Source organism: Macaca nemestrina, chromosome 13 (genome assembly GCF_043159975.1).
Source record: "Macaca nemestrina isolate mMacNem1 chromosome 13, mMacNem.hap1, whole genome shotgun sequence".
In the NCBI taxonomy this organism is placed as follows: Eukaryota; Metazoa; Chordata; class Mammalia; order Primates; family Cercopithecidae; genus Macaca; species Macaca nemestrina.
The window spans coordinates 112578752-112603967 of NC_092137.1; the positions used below are offsets into that span (position 1 = coordinate 112578752).

The 25216-nt window shown below is 40.4% G+C and overlaps 1 long non-coding RNA gene and 1 pseudogene across 1 annotated transcript; one reads left to right on the plus strand and one right to left on the minus strand.

Moving 5' to 3' along the window:
* Positions 1-5852: 5852 nt before the first annotated feature.
* On the minus strand, positions 5853-22497 carry LOC105490324 (large ribosomal subunit protein eL22 pseudogene; annotated as a pseudogene).
* Positions 22498-23376: 879 nt separating this feature from the next.
* LOC139357727 (uncharacterized) lies at positions 23377-24967 on the plus strand. The gene is made up of 3 exons (XR_011611335.1): positions 23377-23509; positions 23652-23813; positions 24750-24967. It is a non-coding gene; the product is annotated as an uncharacterized lncRNA (long non-coding RNA).
* The last annotated feature ends 249 nt before the right edge of the window (positions 24968-25216 follow it).

Consider the following 25216-nt stretch of genomic DNA (forward strand, 5'->3'; position numbering starts at 1 on the left):
TTTCATAAGCTTGGTGCATTTTAAAGATGTTTTAGCTGTTCAAATTTGTCTCTTGAAATAGTGACACAAAGGTATAATTATCTATGGTTTGAAATGGATCATATGAGGCATGTAATACCAAGTATTGTTACTTTACAAGGTCCCCTTAAGCAGAATTGAATTAACTGAATTTGCTTTGAACTTTAGTTACGTATAGACTGATAATAAAGCTCTAAACCTGCAAAATAATAATAATAATGAAAATGGAGACATTACCACTGATTTTTCAGAAATAACATGGATTATAAGAGAATAGAAAAATAGATGAAAAAATGGACAACCTAGAGGAAAAGAACACATTTCTTGAAACGTAGAAATTCTGTAGGTTGACACAAGAAATAGAAAATCTCAACAGTTCTATAACAAAGTAATTGTAAACATAATTAAGAAAAAACTTCCCCAAAAGAAAAGTCCTGAATCAGATGGCTTCACAGGTGAATTCTACTAAACAAAGAAAATTAACACAAATTATTTCTCAAATAATTCAAAAAATTTAAGTTTTGGGGATAGCAAGGAAAACTTGCTATGCATTCTGTGAAACCAGCATTACCTTGCTGTTAAAGCCAGATGACATCACAAGGAAAGAAAATTGCAGATTAACATTGCTTATAAATATAGATGGAAAATCCCTAACAAATATTAGCAAGGCCAGGCGCGGTGGCTCATGCCTGTAATCCCAGCACTTTGGGAAGCCAAGGCAGGCAGATCACCTGAGGTCAGGGGTTCGCGACCAGATGGTGAAATTCTGTCTCTACTAAAAATACAAAAATTAGCCTGGCGTGGTGGCATGAGCCTGTAATCCCAGCTACTCGGGAGGCTGAGGTAGGAGAATTGCTTGAACCCAGAAGGCGGAGGTTGCAGTGAGCTGAGATCACAGCATTGCACTCCAGCCTGGGTGACAGAGTGAGACTGGCTCAAAAAAAAAAAAAAAAAAAAAAAAAAAAAAAAAAAAAATTAGCAAATTGACTCCATCAGTATACCATAAGGATTATTCACAATCGAATGGGATTTTACCATGGAATGCAGGACGTTTCAATTTGAACAAAAGGAAAAGAATCACATTATCATCTCAATTGACATGGAAAAAGCATTTGAGGAAATTTAACACCCTTTCATAATAAAACTTCTCGGCTCTTTCATAATAAAAACTCTCGGCTTGGTGCAGCGGCTCACGCCAGTAATCCCAGCACTTTGGGAGGCCTAGATGGGTGGATCAACTGAGGTCAGGAGTTCAAGACCAGCCTGGCCAACATGGTGAAACCCCGTTTCTACTAAATAATACAAAAATTAGCCGAGCGTGGTGGTGGGCACCTGTAGTCCCAGCTACTTGAAAGGCTGAGGCGGGGAGATGGTGTCACTGCACTCCAACCTCGGTGACAGAGTGAGACTCCATCTTAAAAAAAAAAAAAAAAAACTCTCAGCAAATTAGTAACATAGGGACAATTTCTCAACATGATAGAGTGTGTTTCTGGAAAACTTAACAGCTAACAGTATATTCAATGGTAAAAAAAAACTGAATGAGTTCCCCTTAAGACAAGGGACAAGAAAAAGATTCCCACTGCTATTTGACACTGAATTGAAAGTTCTAGCAAGACAAGAAAAGCAAATAGACTGGGTGTGGTGCTCACGCCTGTAATCCCAGCACTTTGGGAGGCCAAAGTGGGCAGATTCTTTGAGCCTGGGAGTTTGAGCCCAGTCTGAGCAACATAGTGGCACCCTGTCTCTACAAATAATACAAAAAACAAACGGTCTGGGCGCGATGATCATGCCTGTAATCCCAGCACTTTGAGAGGCCGAAGCAGGCAGATCACCTGAGATCAGGAGTTCAAGACCAGCCTGGCCAATAAGGCGAAATCCTGTCTCTACAAAAAATGCAAAAATTAGCCCGCCATGATGTTTGGTGCCCGGAATCCCAGCTACTCTGGAGGCTGAGGTGGGAGAATCGCTTGATCCTGGGAGGTGGAGGTTGCAGCAAGCTGAGATCGTGCCATTACATGCCAGCCAAAGCAACAGAGTGAGACTCCATCTAAAAAAATAAAATAAAATAAAAAAGTCATCCAAATCTAAAGGAATAGGTGAAACTATTTCTAAGTATAGATGACAGAATCCTTTGTATACAAAACCCCAAAGAATCCACAAGAAAACTCAGAGCTAATGAATGAATTCAGCAAAGTTGCAGTATACAAAATCAACACACAAAAACAAATTGTTTTCTATACACTAGAAGGAAATTAAGAGAGAAATTCCATTTACAATAGCATCTAAAATAATTAAATACTTAGAAATAAATTTAACTGAAGAAGTGAAAGATTAATACACTGAAAACTATAAAAGATAAAAATACAAAAAAATTAAAAAGATCTGTTATGCCCAGACCGTTTATTCCCCGAAGAAGACCACCAGAGTCCAGAGTCAAAGCTAAGCAGCAAGGATCTTTATTACAGGTTCGAACCTGGAACTCTCCCTCGCTCGTGAAACGAGACAGGCAGGAGAGCTCCCCCACTGAGCTCCGAGCAGTGTTATATAGTCTAAGAAAAGTGGGCATAGAGTTATTATACAAATCAGATATATGATTGGCTAGTGTTTGAACAAGGCGATTTGGCTAACTATGATTGGTTCCCGCCATTTCTGATATTTTGGTTCAAACTTTGAGGCGGGAGAGCAGGTTTATGGCAGCAAGAGTTTATCTTACTTAAACACGTCTTGTGACCTTGCCTCAGAACTTACAAAATCTCTGATATGTGCAAAACAAAATCTCTGGTACGTGCAGAAAACCAGGTACTCACAGAACTTATGAAATCTCTGGTATGTGCAAAGATTAGAGAGCAGAACAAGGGTGTAGCGGGTGGGGGGCGGGTACACATCTATCTTTGTGTCCTTTCAGATCAAAGTAACTGAAAATACATTCTGTGCTTGTGGATAGGAAGATGTACCACTGTTAAGATGTCAATACTGCTGAAAATAATCAGCAAATTCAATACAATCTCTTCTAAAATTCCAACAGCCTTTTTTTTCCACAAATAGGGAAGCTGATCCTCAAATTTACATAGAATTGAAAGTGACCCTGAATAACCAAAACGATCTTGATAAGGAAGAATAGAGTTGGAAGACCCACACTTTCTGATTTCAAAACTTACTACAAAGCTACAGTAATTAAAACAGAATGGCACTGGCATAAGGACAGACATATCCAATGAAATAGAATCGAGAGTCAGAAAAAGCTCTCATATATATGGTGAATAGATTCTTTCTTTTTTTTTTATTTTTAATTGACACATAATTGCATATATTTATGAGGCACAGTGTGATATTTTGATACATGTATACAAAGTGTGATGCTCAAATCAGGGTAATTATCATATCCATCACCTCAAACATTTATAATTTCTTTGTGGTAGGAACATTCAAAATCCTCTGTTCCAGCTATTAAAAATATATAATAAATTATTGTTAACTATAGTCACCCTACAATGCTATAGAGCATTAGAACTTTTTCCTCCTATCCAGCTGTAATTTTTTGTCCATTAGCTAACCTCCCCCAATTCTCCCCACCTCCCTGCCTTTCCCAGCCTTTAATAACCACTACTCTACTCTTTGCTTCTATGAGCTCAACTTTTTATTCTTCCACATATAAGTGAGAACATGTGGTATTTATTTTTCTGTGCCTGGCTTATTTCAGTTAACATAAAATCCTCTAAGTTCATTCATGTTGCTGTAAATGACAGAATTTTATTTTTTAAGGCTGAATAGTATTTCATTGTGGTTATAGACCACATTTTATTTATCCATTAATTTGTTGGTGAGCACTTAGGTTGATATCATATCTTGGCCATCATGAATAGTGCTGTAATAAACACAGGAATGCAGATATCTCTCTCTCTCTCTCTTTTTTTTTTTTTTTTGTAGCCATGTGTTAGCCACTTTAATAGAAAATGTGATCAAAACTTGATTACAAGAGTTCAGAGAAAAACCAGTGAGTTTCAATTTTACTACAATTTTTTAAATCTGGGACTAGCTTTTTTGTTTTTGTTTTGTTGTGTTTTGTTTTGTAACTTAAATGCTAACTTCAGCCCAGGGTTTTTTTCACAACCAAACTAAAAATTACTTACTACATGGGAACATCAATGCAACAAACAAGTAAAACTTGTAAACTCAAGCCACAAACTTATAGTTAATAATCATGGTAAGGGACATTGCCTTCTGTGAAGGCAGAGAAGAAATATGCAGGCAATTCTGCTTCAAAGAAATCTGCATAGGAATGGAAAATGCTAGAGCCTTTAACACAAGTGAATTTGCAAAGCCTCAACAAGTTCAACTCAGTCCACAGAGCACCAAATGTTAAACTGGAGCCAAAATAGGATTGAACATTGAATTTCCAGCTATGCCACTCGCAGAGCACAATGTCAGGTGTGGAAACCATCTGTAGGCAAGCACTTTTAAAAACATTAATTTCATACACCGTAAATTCTAAAACACACACTTCTGCATTATTGTTTGAATTTCAGAAGGGCACTACAAGGCACCAGCGTCTTTCAAAGTCACTCACGGCAACAATTGTGTATTTTTTCACAGCCTTGGTAGCCCCTTTCGGCAGTTCTCTAGCCTCTGCACACACGGCGCCACACCACTGTTTGTAGAATGACTTCTGACATTAAATCCAGCGTCATGACCTAAGTCGCATGAGGCAGCTATTTCCCGGGCACCTTCCATCTCTTTGGCATGGGGGACCTCCCAGTGCCTTCTTCAGGCCCCACACAGGAGGCCACATCTGGAAGCACTATTCCTCTAGCGCCCTCTGCTGGAGACCAAAGTGACAGATTGTTGCAAAGACTTGTAGAAACAGATCACTTACACATTCATTTTTGTACACATCTAGTTAATTTAGAACCTAGGACTTCTACAATCAATTCCCCAAACCCCTTTATGGAGAGTGATGGACTTTGCAGCAACGCTGAAGGAGCACAGTTTCTCTCTCTAGGAAGAAGGGGATTAGTAGACGTAATTGTGTGCATCAAGACAAATTTGTAATAAAAAAATCAAAGTAAGATGAATGGCCCAGAAACCCACATTTTATTGACACTGTCATTTTCCCAGGCAGAGAATCTTAGAAAGATGTCGCGTTTTCTTTTCTCTCTCTCTCTCTTTTTTTTTTTTTTTTTGAGACGGAGTCTTCAGTGGTGCAATCTAGACTCACTGCAACCTCCGCCTCCCAGGTTCAAGCAATTCTCCTGCCTCAGCCTCCCGAGTAGCTGAGATTGCAGGCGCCTGACACCCTGCCTGGTTAATTTTTGTATTTTTAGTAAAGACGGGGTTTTACCGTGTTGGCCAGGCTGGTCTCGAACTCCTGACCTCATGATCCGCGCACCTCAGCCTCCCAGATGTATGGGGATCTTTCCCCTCAACCAAACAGCAGACACCAGCTGAATGTCCTCCAATTCCATTCTAACACTATTTACGTGGAGATAGTGCCAGATCCCACAGGTTAAGGACTCAGTGCTGGGATTACAGTTATGAGCCACCGCACCTCGCTACGATTTCTTTTAATGAATGAGAGGAGCCCACTTGTATCCGAATCATTCTTTGGGAGAAGCAACAGAAACAATTGACAGTCACACTTTTTAAAATAAAACAGTCCCTTCAGCCCATACCTCCACGCCCTCATCTGCCTGCCCAATGTCTGTCAGTTCCGTAAAGTCACCCTCTCCTTCTACTCTAGTATTACCACAAGAATTGAAATTTTCAAGCAGAAAAAAATAAAAAATAAAAAAATCATGTTACAATTAAGTGAGTGGTGGCCCAAGGGAAGCCCTTTGACTATGATTTCCAATTCTCTGTTCAATCCACACTGCAGAGATACAACGGTAAACCACCAATTGGGTTCCCAAGTTTTATTCAAGAGCTCATACAAAATATTCCAGATAAATGAAATTTAATCCTTGTCTTCCTCCTCTTCTTCGTCCTGGTTAATTTGGAAGTAACATAATTTGTAACTCTCTTTACGGTTAGCAGCTATGCACAACCAATCATGAAGATTATTCTTCTTCAAATATTTTTTGGTGAGGTATTTCAAATATCTTTTGGAAAAAGGCACCTCAGATGTCATGGTGATCATCCTCTTGCTCCTTTGGACGGTCACCATCCCTCCACCAAAGTTCCCAGCTTTTCAGTTCACTTTGATCCTTTCTTGCAAAAACTGCTCAAAATTGGCAGTATCCATGATTCCATCTTCTATGGGGTGGGTGCAATCAAGAGTGAACTTCAGAACCTGCTTTTTTTTTTGCCTCCCTTCACCACAGCTTTCTCATGGGCACCATGGGAGTAGTGGAGGCAGAAAGCCAGATATCTCTTTAACATATTGATTTTCTTTCCTTTGGATGTATATCCAGTAGTGGGATTGCTGGATCATATGGTAGCTTAATTTTTAGTTTTTTGAGGAACCTCCATATTGTTTTCCATAGTGGCTGTACTAATTTACATATCCACCAACAGTGTGTAAGAATTCCCTTTAATCTGCATCCTCTCCAGTACTTGTTATTTTTTGTCTTTTTGATAATAGCTGTTCTGATTGGGATGAAAGGAAATCTCGTTGCAGTTTAGATTTGCATTTCCCTGATGGTTAATGATATTAAGCATTTTTTCTTATACTTGTTGGCCATTTGTAGATCTTTTGAAAAATGCCTACTTAGATCATCTGCCCATTAAAAAAAAAATAGGGTTCTTTGTTGTGTTTTATTTGCGATTGAGTTATTTGAGTTCTTTATTTATTCTGGATATTAATCCCTTGTCAAATAAGTAGTTTGTAAATAGTTCCTCCCATTGTGCAAGTTCACTGTTTACTCTGTTGATTGTTTCCTTTGCTGTGCAGAGGCTTTCTAGTTTGATATAATCCCATATGTCTATTTTCGTTTTGTTGCCTGTGCTTTTGTGGTCTCATCCATAAAATCTTTGCCTAGATCAATGACCTAAGCATTTTCCTTAGGTTTTCTTCTGGTAGTTTTACAGTTTTGGGTCTTGCATTTAAGTCTGTAATCCATTTTGAGTTTGTTTTTATATATGGTGAGATATAGGGGTCTAGTTTTATTCTTCTGCATATGGATAACCAGTTTTGTCAGTACCACTTATTGAAGAGGCTGTCCTCCAGCCAGTGTACATTCTTGATGTCTTTGTTGAAAGTCAATTGGCTGTAGATACATGTATTTATTTCTGGGTTCTCTATTCTGTTTCAGTAGTCTATGTATCTGTTTTTATGCCAGGACTGTGCTTTTCGGGTTATTATTTTGTACTATATTTTGAGGTCAGGCAGTGTGATGCCTCCAGCTTTGTTCTTTGTATCAGATTTGCTTTGGCTAGTCCGAGTCTTTTGTGGTTCCATATGAATTTTAGGATTGTTTTTATTTCTGCAAAGAATATCATTGATATTTTGATAGAGATTGCACTTAATCTGTAGATCATTTGGAATAGTGTGGTCATTTAAAAAATATTAATTCTTCCAAACCGTGAACATGGAATGTCTTTCCGTTTCTAGGTCCTCTTCAATGTTTTTCATCAATCTTTTATTGTTTTCATGGTAAAGGTCTTTCATCTCCTTGGTTAAATTTATTCCTAGGCTTTTTTAAATTTAATTTTATTTTTTTGGTAGCCTTTTAAAATAAGATTGCTTTCTTGTTGCCATCTATATGTCCATGAGTACCCAATGTTTAGCTTCCACTTATAAGTGACAACATGTGGCATCTGATTTTCTGTTCCTGGGTTTATTCACTTAGGATGATGGCCTCCAGCTGCATCCATGCTGTTGCAGAGCATAGGATTTTGTTCCTTTTTATGGCTGCATAGTATTCCATGGTATATGTGTACCATGTATTCTTTATCAAATCCACCACTGATGGGCACCTAAGTTGATTCTATATCTTTGCTCTTGTGAATAGTGCTGTGATGAACACATAAGTGCAAGTGTCTTTTTGGTAGAACAATTTTTCTTTTGGATATATACCTAATAATGGGATTTCTGGGTTGAATGGTAGTTCTGTTTTTAGTTCTTTGAGGAATCTCCAAACTGCTTTCCACAGTGGCTGAGCTAGTTTACATTCCTACCAACAGTGTATAAGCATTCTCTTTTCTCCACAGTCTTGCCAGCATCTGTTGTTTTTTGACTTTGTAATAGTAGCCATTCTTACTGGTGTGAGATGTTTTTTCATTGTGGTTTTTATTTGCATTTATCTGATGAATTAGTGATGTTGAGCATCTTTTCACGTTTCTTGGGCACTTACATGTCTTCTTTTGAGAAATGTCTTTTTTGCTTGTCAATTTGTTTCCATTCCTTATAGATTCTAGATGGTAGACCTTTGTCAGACATGTAGTTGTGAATAGTTTCTCCCATTCTGTAGGCTATCTGTTTACTCCAAATTATACAAAGAATTCTTAACAGTCAATAATAATAAAATTAATGATCTAATTAACAAGTAAGTAAGAGGTCTGAATATATATCTCACCAAAGAAGACATACAAATGGCAAATAACTGTATGAAAAGATGCTCAACATCATATGTCACCAGGGAACTGGAAATTAAAACAACAATTACATATCACTAAACACTGATCAGAATGGCTAAAACCCAGAACACCGACGACATCGAATGCTGGTGAGAATGTGGAGCAACAGGAATTCTCCCTCAATGCTGGTGGGAAAGCAAAACGGCACCACTACTTTGGAAGAGTTGGACAGTTTCTTACAAAACTAAACATACTCTTACTACACAATCCAGTAATCAAGCTCCTTGATATTTATCCAAAGAAGTTGTAAATGTACGTCCCCACCGAAAATGCACATGAGTGCTTATAGCAGCTTTATTCACAATTGTCCCAAACTGGAAGCCATAGGTGAATGGATAAACAAACTGTGATATATCTATACCATGGAATATTATTCAGCAACAAAAGAACATGAACTACATATATTTTTTTCTGTTTTGTTTTGTTTTGTTTTGTTTTGAGACAAGGTCTGGTTCTATTGCCCAGGCTGGAGTGCAGTGGTGCGATCTTGGCTCACTGCAATCTCTGTCTCCCAGGCTGAAGCCCTCCTCCCACCTCAGCCTCCTGAGTAGCTGGGACTATAGGCAGGCACTATTATGCCCAGCTAATTTTTTTATTTTTTGTAGAGATAGGATTTTGCCATGTTGCCAGGTTAGTCTTGAACTTGTGAGCTCAAGAGGCCTGCTCACCTCAGCCTCCCAAAGTGCTGAGATTATAGTCATGAGTCACCATGCTGTCCAGGACATGAACTAATAAGCCATGCAAAATCATGGAGAAACTTTAAACGTATGTTGCAAGGTGAAAGAAGCCTGTTGGAAAAGGCTACACACTGTAAGATTCCAACCATCTGACATTCTGGAAAAGGCAAAACTATAAAGGCAGTAAAATGATCAGTAGTTGGTGGGAATGGGAGGGAGGAATAAATAGGTGGAGCACAGAGGATTTTTTGTTTATATACATTAAGTTCTAGGGTACATGTGTACAACCTGCAGGTTTATTACATATGTACGCATGTGCCATGTTGGTGTGCTGTACCCGTTAACTCGCCATTTACATTAGGTGTATCTCCTAATGCTATCCCTCCCCCGACCCCACGACAGGCTCCCGGTGTGTGATGTTCCCCTTCCTGTGTCCAAGTGATCTCATTGTTCAATTCCTACCTATGAGTGAGAACATGCGGTGTTTGGTTTTCAAACTATTTTGTGTGATTCTGTGATGATGGACATATGCCACTGTGCATTTGTCAAAAGCCCTAGAAGTACAAAACATAAAGACATAGCCCGGCCAGGCACGGTGGCTCACGCCTGTAATCCCAGCACTTTGGGAGGCCTAGGTGGGCAGATCACCTGAGGTCAGGAGTTCAAGACCAGCCTGGCCAACATGGCAAAACAACATCTCTGTAAAAATACAAAAAATAGCTGGGCATGGCGGTGTGTGCCTGTAATCCCAGCTACTCGGGAGGCTGAGGTGGGAGAATCACTTGGACCCAGGAGGCAGAAATTGCAGTCAGCTGAGATGGTGCCATTGCACTCCAGCCTGTGTGACAGAGCTCGATTCTTTCTCAAAAAAAAAAAAAAAAAAGGTACAGCCCTAATTTAAATTATGGATTCAGTGAATAATAATGCATCATTATTTGTTAATCAGTTGTAACAAATGTACCACAGTAAAGAAAGCTAATGATAGAGGAAACTGGAAGAGGGGAGATAAGGAGAAAGTGGGGGAGGAAATATAGGAAACGTTGTATTTTCTGCTTGGTTTTTCTGTAAAACCAAGCTCTAAACATAGTCTATTCGTTTTTAAAAAGCTAATGAAATGTTTGAAAAAAAGGTAAAGATATTGAGAAAAAGTCATGGCTTCAGTAGTTGAGTAATGAGCACAGCACATTTGATCGACAATTCTGAAATCTACATTAAACATACCTTAGTTTCTATTAAATTCCAGTAATTGTATAAAGAATTAGAACATATGAACTAATTTTCCAAAACCCTCCTGTAAACATGTAGAAAGAGCTAAAGAGATACTAAATCAAGCCACTGTTCTAGGTGGTGACACTGATTTGGAAAATGTTTATAAATGTGCCAATCCAAAATTATAAAAAAGTCATTTTGATCTCTAAGCATGACAAGGTATTTGTGAAATCTTGCATAGACTCAAGTGCTGTTTCCATAAATATTCTTCAGCTTTTTTTTTAATCATACACAACAGATGATGCTATGGTTTGGATGTTGGCCCTCAAACCTCATGTTAAAATTTAATACCCAGTGTTGGAGGTGGAGCCTAATGGGAGGTTTGGATCATGGGGGTGGCTCCCTCATGAGTAGATTAATGGCCTCCCTGGGGGGTGGGGGGTGGGGGGTGAGTGAGTTCTTGCTCTGTTAGTTCCCGTGAGAACTGGTTGTTAAAGGAGCGAGCCTGGCACCACCTCCTCTTTCTCTTGCTTCCTCTCTCGCCATGCAGCCTCTGCAAACCAACTCCCCTTTGTCTTTCTTCATGAGTGGAGGCAGCCGGAGGCCCTTGCCACATGCCCAATCTTTCAGCCAACAGAATTGTGAGTCAAATAAATCATTTTTCCTTATAAACTATCCAGTCTCAGGTATTCCTTTATAGCAACACAGACGGGCTAAGACAGATGATATCCATTCTTAGTAACATAGCACAAATAATATAGTTACATGCCTTTCTAATCCTTGATTTCTTTATATATGAAACATGATTCATATAGCACCATGATCTTCCCAATATTACTGAAAATTTATTAATAAAATACTAATTATCTTATCAGCATATGAGGTAATGAAAAATACCAGCTTTAGCAGTTAAGTGAATCTAATAGGTACAAAAATGAATATTTTATTACACCGAGCGAGACCCCCAAATTTAGAAAATAGACATTTATGATGACAACATAATTATGACTAGACATAATCTAAATTCATTTTGAGGTATAAAATTAGTTTTCCTTTCAAAATGTTTCAAATCAATGACACTAAAAGAAATTTTAAAAAAAATATGCTTGGTGTTCAAGGACTACTCTGCCCTATAAGATCATTAATAGGCTGGGCACTATGGCTCACACCTGTAATCCCAGCACTTTGGGAGGGTGAGGCAGGCGGATCACCTGAGGTCAGGAGTTTGTGACCAGCCTGGCCAACATGGTAAAATCCTGTCTCTACTAAAAATACAAAATTAGCCTCTACTAAAAATACAAAATTAGCCAGGCCTGATGGTGGGTGCCTATAATTCCAGTGACTTGGGAGGCTGAGGCAGGAGAATCAATTGAAACCAGGAGACGGAGATTGCAGTGAGCTGAGATTGTGCCATTGCACTCCAGCCTTGGCAAAAGGACTGAAACTCCATCAAAAAAAAAAAAAAAAGATTATTAACAATACCTACATGCTAAACTTTTGGTTCAGTAGTAATTTGAATTTACTGTTTATAAACTAATTTTTGTTCCTATCATTCTCAACCCAATTGTTTCATATCAAGGTAGAATGCCATGGCCTTACATTTCTATCAAACTACTTCTTACAGGGTCCTAAAACTCCGTTAAACTTAAGTTGAAGGAAATTGTAGGAAAAAAAATATTAGGCTAAAGGAATTTTATATTTTTTAACACTTACACGTCTTTAAGAGGATCTGTCTCACAAATTCTTATCCTCTGAGTCTAGGGCAAATAAACAACACTAACCAACGTACTTTCAATGGACTAATCACAAGTTACCATTCCATGGAAAGCAAAACATCTTGGGTTTTCATTTTCTATGTGTAAAAATTGCTTAGACTGCATTATCTTTAAAGGAGTATTTATATTGTAACCGCCAGTACTATTGCCTAACTCTTCAATTTTCTGTACAACAGAGAATCAGACACAATTCGAATTCTGTATTCCCCATTTAAAAGACTAGCTTGCCGGGTGTGGTGGCTCATGCCTGTAATCCCAGCACTTTGGGAGGCCGAGGCAGGCAGATCACGAGGTCAGGAGATTGAGACCATCCTGGCTAACACGGTGAAACCCTGTCTCTACTCCAAATACAAAAATTAGCTGAGTGTGGTAGCACGTGCCTGTAGACCCAGCTACCCAGGAGGCTGAAGCAGGAGAATCCCTTGAACCCGGGAGGTGGAGGTTGTAGTGAGCCAAGATTGCACCACTGTACTCCAGACTAAGCAGCAGAATGAGACGCCATCTAAAAAAAAAAAAAAGACTACCTTAGGCCAAGCATGGTGTCTCAACGCCTGTAATCCCAGCACTTTGGAACGCCGAGGTGGGTGGATCACCTGAGGTCAGGAGTTCGAAACCAGCCTGGCCAATATGGCAAAACCCTATCTCCACTGAAAACACAAAAATTTGCTGGGCGTGGTGGCATACGCCTGTAATCCCAGCTACTTGGGAGGCTGAGGCAGGAGAATGGCTCGAACCCAGGAGGTTGCAGTGAGCTGAGATCGCGCCACTGCACTCCGGCCTAGACAGCAGGGCGAGACTCCATCTCAAATAAATAAATAAATAAATAAAAGACTAGCTTAAAATAAACATGTATAAAAATGTATAAAAATGAATTTAGCCTTGGTAATAAAATAAAGAGGAAGCCATATGCTGCCTGAAATATCCCTACAATTCAGCATTTGTGCAACCTTTAGCATTTTATTCATGTGTCTAGGAATTGCATTATGACTTCTCTTTATTACACAACTCAGATGATTTATTCCAAAGAAGTATAGAAACCTAACTTTGGAGTGAACACTCAGCTGAGTTTCTTTCAGTGGAGAGCAGAGAGAGGTATATTTGGTACGACCAGCATTCAGAGCAACTGAATCGAACCTCCACGGTGAAGCGGGATACTCTTGCCAGCTAACGTGTGCGGCTTCATCAGAGGATGAGTGTGTCTTTAGTGTCAGCTGAAACAGGGAAGATCACGTTGTTAAAGTTATCAAGTATTCACGAAAAATGCTTTCCAGTGATGGTAAAAGGTATCTTTGTTGTCCTGAAAAGTCTCTAAGATGCTCTTTATATAAAGTAATAAACCTATGGACAAATAGATGAGTAGAGGCACCCTTTAAGAACAGTTCCGGGGTGGATGCAGTGGCTCACGCCTGTGATCCTAGCACTTTGGGAGGCCAAGGCGGGTGGATCACCAGAGGTCAGGAGTTCGAGACCAGTCTGGCCTCGTCAGGCTTGGCAAAACATGGTGAAATCTCGTCTCTACTAAAAATACAAAAAATTAGCTGGGCGTGGTGGCAGGCACCTGTAATCCCAGCTACTTGGGAGGCTGAGGCAGGAGAATTGCTTGAACACGGGAGATAGAGGTTACAGTGAGCCAAGATTGCGCCACTACACTCTAGACTGGGTGACAGAGTGAGACTCCATCTAAAAAAAAAAAAAAAGAACAGTTCTAATAGGTGCAAGATTGGAAAGCTTGAGAAATTATTACAAGTATTATTTAATATGATACAACTATTTTAAAGAAATAATTGTAATTATAATACTAATAAATGATAATACTAATAAATGCTAGAGTTGGCTGGAACTTGAATTGATTTTTAACTACTGACAAGGTCACATAATGTGATATGTTTTACAGACAATACGTATACTTCATTGAATATGTATTTCTTCCCTTATCCACAATAAAAGCTATTTCATAGCATGTCACACCATTTGTTAGCTTATCTCCAGAAAAAACTGTGATGTCATACAAGAGTCCCTTTAAAACCTATTTGGATAATAATGAGTATTATAGTCATTCAAAACTTAATTAAAATGAAAAACTCAAATATATGAAGAGATTTTCTCAATGTCAGCTCACTTCTTTTTTTTTTTTTTTTTTTTTTTTTTGAGACAGAGTCTCACCCTGTCACCCAGGCTGGAGTGCAGTGGTGTAATCTCAGCTCACCGCAAGCTCCGCCTCCCAGGTTCATGCCATTTTCCTGCCTCAACCTCCCGAGTAGCTTGGACTACAGGTGCCCACCACCACGCCTGGCTAATTTTTTGTATTTTTAGTGGAGACGGGTTGTTACCTTGTTAGCCAAGATGATCTTCATCTCCTGACCTCGTGATTCTCCCACCTTGGCCTCCCAAAGTGCTGGGCTGCCAGCTCACTTCTAAAGCATTTTATAGGTTTGTTTAGGAATTGTGAATTTTCAGTATGAGAGATGTTTGAGTGTGTTTAAATCATATATAGCCAGAAATATACAATTGTCTAAAGTACATCACAGGCTGGCAGTGTGGAAGACATGCCAAGCTGACATTGTGACAACGTGAAATGCTCCTGTGAACTAATTCTGGTCATAGCACAAGAGCAGTGCATACAAGCACAACCATAGGAGACTGTGTGGGTAAATGATACTTTTGCTGAGTTCACAGAAAATAGAGGAAACATCTAGGTGTTCTGGGTTATCTAATGGTTGAAAGCAGAAGCAGGGGGCTTTGTAACACCAGATCTTAACGTATCTGGGCCTGAGATTCCTCACAACTGAATGAGGTTGAACTAAATGACTGGTTGATTCTCACCTAGCTACACTGCCCTTCTCTCTTGTCCTCATGAGGCTATTGTAAAAATTTGATGAGATCAAGGACTTTGCATGGTAGTTGTCATCTACTTAGTGCTGAACAGGTAACAGGAATCACTACTATAATTATTAACCCTGTTTATAAAACCAAATTACTCTACCTTAGGTGTCAGTCAGGTCCCTACACTAGGGCTGTTTAGGAACAGGCTGGATGATCCTTTGCTGACAAGGATTTAGTAACTGGTTAGAACTAGGACTAGGATCCAGGGAGCAGGGGAGAAGAGTCTAGATACCTCTGTTAGTTCTATTTATGTGAAACCCTCTTCCTTCTTTCTGCTCCTACTGCCCTTCATTCCCCGCCACCAGTCTATCCCTGCCCCAACACGGCTGGGGACACTCACCCGCATAGTGCATGCTCCTGCGTCTCTTGCCTGCTTCCTCCCTCCTAATCTCCTCTCCTTGCCCTCTCCTCCTGCCTGTCAAGGTGAGGAATAACCATGGTAGTCTAGGTGGGAAAATATGGACAGGTTTGACATTTTAAAGGAAGAATTGTATTAACATCAGACTTCAGTCATAAATTATGTGTCATTTATCCATGTTCATATAAATATTTGCCATGTGTATGTACACATAATACTAATATAATGGTTAAGATGCATAATTTTGCATTCAAGGACCCAAATCATATCGCAATCCTATTTTTATCTTACTTTTAAAAATTGAGTCACATGGCAAAAATCTGAGTTCTTAAATGAATTGTGGGCTAAAGGGTTCTTTTTAGAATTTTTTTAATTTTTATTTTTGTGGGTACACAGTAGGTACATATTCATGAAGTACATGAGATGTTTTGATTCAGGCATGCAATGCATAATAATCACATCAGAGTAACGGGGTATCCATCCCCTCAAGCGTTTATACTTTATTTACATTACAAACAACCCAATTATACTTTTTTAGTTATTTTTAAATGTACCATAAGTCATTGTTGACTGTAGTCACCCTGTTGTGCTATCAAATACTAGATATTATTCTTTCTACCTAACTAAATTTTTGTACCCATTAATCATCCCTACTTTCCCTCACCCTCCACTACCCCCAGCCTCTGGTCACCATCCTTCTTTCTATCTCCATGAATTCAATTGTTTTGATTTTTAGCTCCCACAAATAAGTGAGAACATGGGAAATTTGTTTTTCTGTGCCTGGCTTATTTAACTTAACACTATGACCTCCAGTTCCCCATCCATGTTGCAAATGACAGGATCCCATTCTGTTTCTACAGCTGAATAGTACTCCATCAGGTATATGCACCACATTTTCTTGATGCATTTCTCTGTTGATGGACACTTGGGTTGCTTCCAAATTTTGGCTATTGTGAATGGTGCTGCAATGAACATGGGAGTGCAGATATCCCTTCGATATACTGATTTTCTTTCTTTTTGGTATATATCCAGCAGTGAGGTTGCTGGATCATTTGGTAGTTCTATTTTTCATTTTCTGAAAAAACCCCCCAAACTGTTCTCTATAGTGGTTGAAATAATTTACATTCCCACCAACAGTGAACATGGGTTCTCTTTTCTCCATATTGTTGTCAGCGTTTGTTATTGCTTGTCTTTCGGATAAAAGCCATTTTAACTAAGGTGGGATGATATCTCATTGTAGTTTTGATTTGCATTTTTCTGATGACTGATGATGTTGAGCACCTTTTTTTATGCCTGTTTGCCATTTATATGTCTTCTTTGGAGAAATGTCTACTCAGAATTTTTACCCATTTTTAAATCACATTATTTGATTTTTTTCCTATAGAGTTGTTTGAGCTCCTTATATATTCTTGTTATTAATCCATTGTCAGATGAGTAGTTTGCAAATATCTTCTCCCATTCTGTGGGTTATTTCTTTACTTTGTTGATTGTTTCCTTTGCTGTGTATAAGCTTTTTAACAAGTGACCCATTTGTTCATTTTTGCTTTGGCTGCCCATGCTTGTGCAGTATTACTCAAAAAATCTTTATCCAGGCCAATGTCCTAGAGGGTTTCCCCAAAGTTTCTGTAGAGTAGTTTCATAGTCTGAGGACTTGGATTTAAGTCTTTAACCCTTTTTTTTTTTTTTTTTTTTTTTTGAGACAGAGTCTCGCTCTGTCGCCCAGGCTGGAGTGCAGTGGCCGGATCTCAGCTCACTGCAAGCTCCGCCTCCTGGGTTTACGCCATCCTCCTGCCTCAGCCTCCCGAGTAGCTGGGACTACAGGCGCTCGCCATCTCGCCCGGCTAGTTTTTTTTTTTGTATTTTTTAGTAGAGACTGGGTTTCACCGTGTTAGCCAGGATGGTCTCGATCTCCTGACTTCGTGATCCGCCCGTCTCGGCCTCCCAAAGTGCTGGGATTACAGGCTTGAGCCACCGCGCCCGGCCATTAACCCATTTTGATTTGATTTTTGTATATGGCAAGAGAGAGGGGTCTAGTTTCGTTCTTCTGCCTTTGCATGCCCAGTTTTCCCAGCACCATTTATTGAAGAGCCCATCCTTTCCCCAATGTCTGTTCCCAGCACTTTGTTAAAACTGAGTTCACTGCAGGTGTATGGGTTTGTTTCTGGGTCCTCTGTCCTGTTCCTTTGGTCTATGTGTCTGGTTTTAGGCCAGTACAATGCTGTTTTGATTACTATAGCTCTGTAGTATAATTTGAAGTCAGGTAATGTGATTCTTCCAGTTTTGTTCTTTTTGTTTAGAATAGTTTTGGCTATTCTGGGTCTTTTGTGGTTCCATGTAAATTTTAGGATTTTTTTTCTAATTCTGTGAAGAATGTCTTTGGTATTTTGATAGGGATTGCATTGAACCTGTAGATTGCTTTGAGTAGTATGGATATTTTAACAATATTGATTCTTCCAATCCATGAACATGGAATATCTTTCCATTTTTATTCTTCCAATCTATGAACATGGAATATCTTTCCATTTTTTTGTGTCCTCTTCAATTCTTTCATCAGTGTTTCACAGTTTTCATTGTAGAGATCATTCACTTCTTTGGTTAAGTTTATTTCTAGGTATTTTATTTTACTGCTATTATAAATGGGATTACTTCCTTGATTTCTTTTTCAGATTGTTTACTGTTGGCATATAGAAATGCTACTGATTTTTGTATGTTGATTTTGTATTCTGCAACTTTACTTACTTTATCAGTTCTAATAGTTTTTTGGTGGAGTCTTTAGATTTTTCCAAATTTAAGATCATGTCAAATATAAGAATAATTTGACTTCTTCTTTTCCAATTTGGATGCCCTTTATTTCTTTCTCTTGTCTGATTGCTCTGGCTAGCTAGGACTTCCTAAAGGGTTCTTGATAGAGTTTTTTCGTGGTTTGAGTTTTCTGATGAATTCCTGCAGATGGTTTTGCTACTCTGACTTTAGGCTTAGTATTGCCCTGCTGTGAGAACTGTAATACTTACTGAGGAATGAATGATCACTGGGCCCTGTCCCTCATTGGTTACACTGAAATTATTCTATACCATGTGAATCCTTGTATGTCCTACAAGAGTTGCTGTGTGAATAAAGGATTTCTTATGTTTATTTCACTTCCTTCTCCAGTAAAAATTATCTGATATTCCCCTATTCCATTTTAACCACACTAGGGGTGTATGGATATCCAATTCTGACACTAAGTACCCTTTTTTCTTCTCCTAATTCTAGCGCCCGAGTGAGGGCTATTAGTTCTGCCAGCTGAGCACTAGTTCCTGGAGTGAGGGGATTACTTTCAAGTATTCCATTATCACTGACCACTGCATACCCTGCTTTTCGAAGTCCTTTTTCTACAAAGGAACTTCCATCAGTATACAAGTTGAGGTCGGGAACAGTCAAGAGAACCTCTAGAAGGTCCCCTTGAGCGGTGTAGGTTTGAGCAATTACTTGTTGACAGTTATGTTCTATTTTTTATTCATTATCTGCAAGAAATGTGGCTGGATTGAGTTGCACAAGTGCGCAGTTGCAGCACTGGTTCTTCAAATAATAGAGCCTGATATTTAAGCAAATGGTTGTCTGACAGCCACAAGTCTCCTTCAGCAGTGAGTATGCCGTTCACATCATGAGATGTTCACACAGTAAGATCTCTTCCCTGTGTCATTTTAACTGCTTCAGATACTAAGACTGCTACTGCCGCCACTACCCATAAACAATGAGGTGAACTCTTTGCCACTACATCAATTTCCTTACTCAGATATGCCACGGGTTGCAAGCTAGTCCCTCGGACCTGTGTAAGGACTCCTAGAGCTATTCCTGCTTTTTCCGTGACATATAAAGAAAAGTCTTGCACCACTGGCAAGCTTAACACTGGGGCTTGCGTTAGGGCCTTCTTTAGGGCCTGGAAAGCCTCTTCTGCTTCAGGTGTCCCTCTTACTAAATGGGTACTGGTTTTCTGATTTTCCTTAATTAGTGTATATAATGGCCTGGCTATTTCGTCATACCTGGGAATCCATATTCGGCAGAAGCCTGTTATGCCAAGGAACCCTCTTAGTTGCTTTAGGGTTTGCGGATGAGGATCAGCCACTATAGGCTGAATATGTTTCTCACTGAGGGCCCTGGTGCCTTTGGATAATTTTAGTCCTAAGTATTTAACCTGCCGTGAGCAGAGCTGAGCCTTTGGTTTGGAAATCTTGTAGCCACAGGTGGCAAGGACATTTAAGAGTGCTTGGGTGGCTTGATGGCAGAAGGTTTCTGAACCGGCAGCTAAAAGTAAATCTCCACGTACCGAAGGACAAGAGTGTCCAGGTATGACAGTTGGCACAAGTCTTGGGCTAATGCCTGGCCAAATAGATGGGGTCTATCCCTGAACCCTTAGGGTAAAACAGTGCAGGTGAGTTGAGACGTTGGGTTCAAAGGATCTTCAAAGGCAAACAAGAATTGAGAGTCAGGATGTACAGAGATGCAGAAAAAGGCATCCTTAAGGTCCAGGACTGGAAACCACTCTGCTTCCTCTGGTATTTGGGAAAGCAGAGTATAAGGGCTAGGTACAGCCGGGTATAGAGGGACAATGGCCTCATTGATAATCCTGAGATCTTGCACTAACCTCCACTGTCCGTTGTGTTTCTGTACTCCTAAAATTGGAGTATTGCAGGGGATATTGCATGGTTTTACTAGGTCTTGGGCTTTTAGGTCCTTAATCTTTTGGAGTCCTTGTTGGGTCTTGGGTCTAAGGGGGTACTGCCTTTGGTAGGGAAAGAAGGAGGAATCCTTTAGTTTAACTTGAACAAGATGAGCATTCTTTGCCCGTCCATATTGTCCTTCTGTTGCCCAGACTTCAGGATTAATTTCTTCCTCAAGCAGGGGACAACAAATGGGTGTTCCTTCTTCTATGTTCAGGTGTATAATGGCCCCTGCTTTTGCTAGACTGTCTCTCCCTAACAAGGGAGTGGGGCTTTCAGGCATAATTGGAAAAGCATGTGAAAAGAGTTCCCCAGTCACAGCTTAGTGGTTGGGAGAAGTATCTAGTGACTGGCTGTCCTAGGACCCCTCGGATAGTGACAGATCTGGAAGACAGTTGTCTAGGACAGAAGAGTAAGACTGAGAAGGCCACGCCAGTGTCCAGGAGACAGTTAACCTCCTGGCCCTCAATGATCAAGCATACCTGGGGCTCTGTGAGGGTGATGGTGTGAGCTGGCACTTGCCCTGGGCACCCTCAGTCCTGCTGCTGGATTGTCTGGTTAGTGGCTTCTGACTCAGAGGACCTTCGTCCCCTGGGGCAGTGGGCCTTCCAGTGATTCCCTTGACATAAGGGGCATGGATGAGGGGGCAGCTTACTCCTATTCTGACAATCTTTTTTAAAGTGTCCTTGTAGACCACACTGGAAGCAAGCTCTATTAGGCATTCCATTTTCCCAGCCTTTCCGTGTTCCAGAGCCTCCAAAATCTGCTTGCCTAAGGGCCGTGACTAAAGCGGTGGTCTTTTTCTTATCTCATTTGTCCCATTCCACCTGCTCCTCCTGATCTTTATTATAAAAAACCAAGGTTGCCAAGTTCAATAGGGTATCTAAGTTTTGCTCCAGGCCTAAGGCAGACTTTTGAAGTTTTTTTCTAATGTCTGCAGCTGACTGAGTGATAAACTTATCCTTTAAGATTAGTTGACCTTCAATAGAGTCAGGTGACAGAGAAGTATGCTTACTCAATGCCTCCCTTAGTCTCTCCAGAAAGGTGGTAGGATCTTCTTCCTTTCCCAGTGTTACAGTGGACATTATTGAATAATTTATAGGCTTCTTCCTAGTTTTCCTTAGTCCTTCTAGCACACAAATTAGCAAATGTCTGCGGTGCCCATCTCCATGTTCTGATTCTGTGTCCCAGTGAGGGTCTACAGTGGGAACTGCCTGCTGGCCTGTGGGGAATTGTTCTCTTTCCTCTGTTGTCATCCTATCATTGACCTGACTGAGATACCAGAGATCGCCAAACTCTCGGGCTGCAGTTATGGCGGCACTTCTCTCATTTGGGGTTAGTGTCCGATCTCGCAGTAACAGTATATTTCTCCAGGTCATATCAAAGGATTTTCCTAACCCTTGTAAAACACCAATATAGCCATCAGGGTTACCTGAGAATTTACCTAGGTCTATCTTCTACAAGAGTTTCCCTCAATTATTGAATATCCATTGTGTTTTTCTTTTTTTTTTGTCAATCACCTGGGAGGAACCATCTATCGTCCTGTCCTGGAGGGAGTTCCTCCTATGTCTGGTCGGACCTTCGTATGGTAATTAAGATTTAAATCCCCTGTTAGGAAACCTGCTGGGTTAAGGGAATTTTCAGTGATTAATGTTAAATTATCTTTTTCTAACAGAATAGCCCCATACTTTAAAATTTTTGAGTTAGTAAGCTACCTTTTTTGCTTTTTTTGACTTAGGATAGTTCTAAACTGGAGAGGTGTGCTCACAATGAGGTTTCCTCTAAAGTCTACTTTCTTTTGTTAGCAAAGCAAATGCTACAGATTGAATGCATTTGGGCCATCCATGGGTTCCTGGGTTAAGGATTTTTTTATAGGAGGGCTACTGGTTGTCAGTGGCCTCAGTGTTTTCGGGCTACACCCTTGTTTACATTGACAACAAAGGGGTATTGTAGTGTTACAGGGTCATGGAGAAAAGCTTCAATTATCAATTATAGGTTTTAAATTTACCCTGGCTTTTAACGAAATAGGGTACACTTTTTTCTTTACTACTTCTATCTTTCTCTTTCTCTTTTTCTTTCTCCTTTCTGTCTTTGTAGATGGATTTTGGAAACACAGTGGAAGGACATTCACTCGTTGCCCTCATTTGCCTCTACAGGAATATGTGCCTCCCTTTTATTTACTCAATTTGCTTTCATCCTGATATATTATGTAGTTGTAGACTCAGTTCCAGTTGTTAAAGTACTGGGTTATCAGTTCTAAGGCCCTGGCAAGGGTGGTGGGAAATGGGTCCCACATAACTGCCCATGTCGAGAGCTGTATCCCTAAATTGGGAGGGACACCAGGGACAAAACTCCTTGGTTTCATAGCCTAGGGGCCTAAGGATGCAGCATAGAGCTTCCTTAGATCCCTTTGGAGATACAACCTGCTCTAATACTTGGGAGAGGAAGTGAAAGTCTGAAGCATTAGTATCTAGGAGGCAGGGATTGGAGGAAGTAGATTCAGAGGTACAGAGAATTTTGGGGCTACACTTTCAAGAAAGTCATGGTCAGGACCCAGGAGGTATGGGTCAGAAGGAAAGGTAGGGGCGCACACATGGGCGACTGTTGAGTAGACTTCTGGCTGCACCATGATCTCAACCAGCTAAGGCTGGGAGTTTGGGACGACAGCTTTCTGCCTGTAGTCAGCCCTTGGCTTCCCCAGGAAAATTGAAAGTGGAAGCTGGTTCCAGGCAGACCAATGCTCCCAACCCAGAAGGGTTGGGGGTTGTTAGACAGCCCTTTCCCAGACAGCCTCACACCTGAGTCTTAAGTCCGGTGGCCACACGAATCGTTTTTAACCGGCCGACAGGTGCCCAGTATTTTCCTCCAATTCTAGGGGAGGATAGAACAGAATAGCCAGTGAAAGTGGTCCAATATTGCTCACCACTTTGGAGGTCCCTTCATGGTCGCCAAAATGTTACCAGATGGGTCCTTGTTCTTAGAGTTCCCAAGATGGTAGCAAGCCTCTTGTTCTCTGACCTGAGGTTCTTGGCCTCACGGATTTCAAGGAATGGAATCTTGGGCCATGCGGTGAGTGTTAGAGCTCTATTAGAAGCTGTGAGTCATGGAAGAGAACCGTGGAACCCAGCAACTAGTGTTCAGCTCGATCAGGATGAACTTGGGCACTTAGCCATGCAGGAACAATGGTGAGCCTTTAGCCTGATTGGGAGAGACAATGGGCACCTCACTGAATCAGGAGCGCAATGGACACCCTGCCAGATCCAGAGGGTTGGAAGCCAGCGGTGGGTCTGTCATGTCAGCAAACAGCAGTGGTGGACGGTGAGTGAAAGTTCAGCTCGAGCCGTAACAAACACGGATCAGAAGAGTGTGCAGTTGCAATATTTAATAGAGTGAAAACAGAGCTCCCGTAAAATGGGAGGGGACCCAACCAATGTCTTGTTACAGGCTATTCCTCCTCCAGGTTTTCTTGTGCACACTGGATCTGGACCTCTGCCGAATGCTTGATAAAGGTGATTACAGATCAAGGGCTTATCTACAGTACAGTTCACTCCTGCTGTTTAAAGGATCAGTTAGATGTGAAGGCATTGCCATATTGATGACAGACATAAAGTTTCTTCTCCATGTAAGTTCTCTGGTGTTTATAAAGTTTAGAGCTACTGCTGAAGGCTATTATGCATTCATTACATTATAATGTAGGTTCTCCCAGGTTGTCTATAATCAGAGAATTGACTAAAGGCTTTCCCACGTATCTGACATTCACATGATTTTTCTCCCCTATAATTCCTTTTTTTGGTGTTTGTGTAAATCAAGTAAGAGCTCTTGATACAGGAGATAGAATTATTTAGGCAGATAGTGAGGGCAAAAGAGTCCTCGACAGAATTTCCCTTCTAACAAAAAGCAGCCCAAGAAAGCATTTCTTTTCTAACAAAGAGAAGCCTGAAAGATTGAGCTGCAAGCATCGATAAGGAAGCTGGAATCTTGAATGCGGGGAGGCCTACAGCTAAACCCATAGAAAAGGGCTACCTGGGGCCAGGCATGTCCACCACGAGGCTCCACTTTCCCTTTTTTTGTTACCATGTATACAGTAAGAAAGAAATAAGCAACATGGAGTAGCTACCCACCTGCATAATCAAAGATTGGGGTGGGGGCTGCCAGAGATTCATGTCCTATGCAAATGGCACAACTGGTCCTAACCGGATTTTCATGCCCTGTGTAGATCAGACACCATCTCCCCACTAGCTCATCTATAAAAACACCCTGCATTTCACCACAGATTGGCAACCCATTTTCCTGGGACCCCTCTCTGTAGCAGACAGCTATTCTCTTTCTTTCACCTATTACAGTTCTGCTCTAGACCTCACCCTTGTCTGTGTCCAGGTCCTTAATCTCCGTGGCCATGAGACCAAACCTCCCGGCAGTCAACGAGGCCACTTCACTCTGATCTAAAATCCTGGTCACAGTCATTTTATTTCTTTAGTGCAAATTCCCTCATGCTTACTAACCAGAAATTTGGCCACATTCTTCAACATAAATGAACATTCATATCATTTCTCTCCAGTGTGAATTTGCTTGTGTCAGCTGAGGGATCAAGGATAACTGATGGCTCTTCCACCATCATTACATGTACAGGATTTCTCTGCAGTGTGAATTATGTGGTGTGAATAAAGCTGAATGCTTAGGTAGAATTCTTTCCCACATTTACTATATTTACAGAGTTTCTCCATCATGCAAGTTCTTTGGTGTGAATAAAGGTTACACTTTGAGATGTTTCCCAAACTTATTGCATTTATAAGACTTCTCTCCTGTGCGAGTTCCATGGTGTGAATAAATTTGCTGTTCTGACCAAAATGTTTCTCACAGTAATTCCACTTAGAAGGTTTATCTCCAGTGTGGATCTTCTTGTGTTGTCTAAGGCCAGAGTATGTACTAAAGGCTTTTCCACATAGATGACATTCATATACTTTCTCTCCAGCATGAGTGGGCTCCTGTTGTCTAATGTGAGATCAATGATTAAAGATTTTCCTG